The sequence below is a fragment of the Priapulus caudatus genome, unplaced genomic scaffold (assembly GCF_000485595.1).
Source record: "Priapulus caudatus unplaced genomic scaffold, Priapulus_caudatus-5.0.1 Scaffold266, whole genome shotgun sequence".
In the NCBI taxonomy this organism is placed as follows: Eukaryota; Metazoa; Priapulida; class Priapulimorpha; order Priapulimorphida; family Priapulidae; genus Priapulus; species Priapulus caudatus.
The window spans coordinates 453,200-453,836 of NW_014577327.1; positions in this window are offsets into that span (position 1 = coordinate 453,200).

Genomic DNA, 637 nt, shown 5'->3' on the forward strand with positions numbered 1-637 from the left:
CCCCCACCGTCCCAGCAGTACAATTATGCGCAGCGGCCGGGAAGCAAATGCTTACTGACCATTTACACACAGCCTCGCTAACCTTCTATCTGTAAAGCGAACTGATCAACAGAACAGTCCTCGTCGCTGCGGCCGGCGCTCGCGAGAGATGCAACGAAGAATGCGTCGATTAATCAGGCAAACGACAACAACCGACTCGCTGTTGATACGAAATGTAACACGTTCCGTTCGCAACAATACAATGTGCTGCGCGCGACCCATGTCAATACATTCTGTCCGAGCTATGTATCCATCTAACCGCACCACCACGCATCCATTTATCGATCGATCGAATCCATACCACGCCACTAGCCAATCATCCTAACCATCACATCCATCATGCCCATAACCATGACCATGCATCAGCCCCCCATCCCGCAGTCCATCCCCAATCCGGCCCATCCATCCATCGACGGCCATGGCCATGCCATCCCAATGCCACCTCCATCCCATCCATCCAATCCATCCATGACCATACCATTCTCATGCCATCCATCATATCCGATCATGCCCATTCCATCCATCCATCGCATCCAATGCCAAATTCCATTCCATGCCATCGCCATCTATGACATCCATCCATCCATCCATACCATCC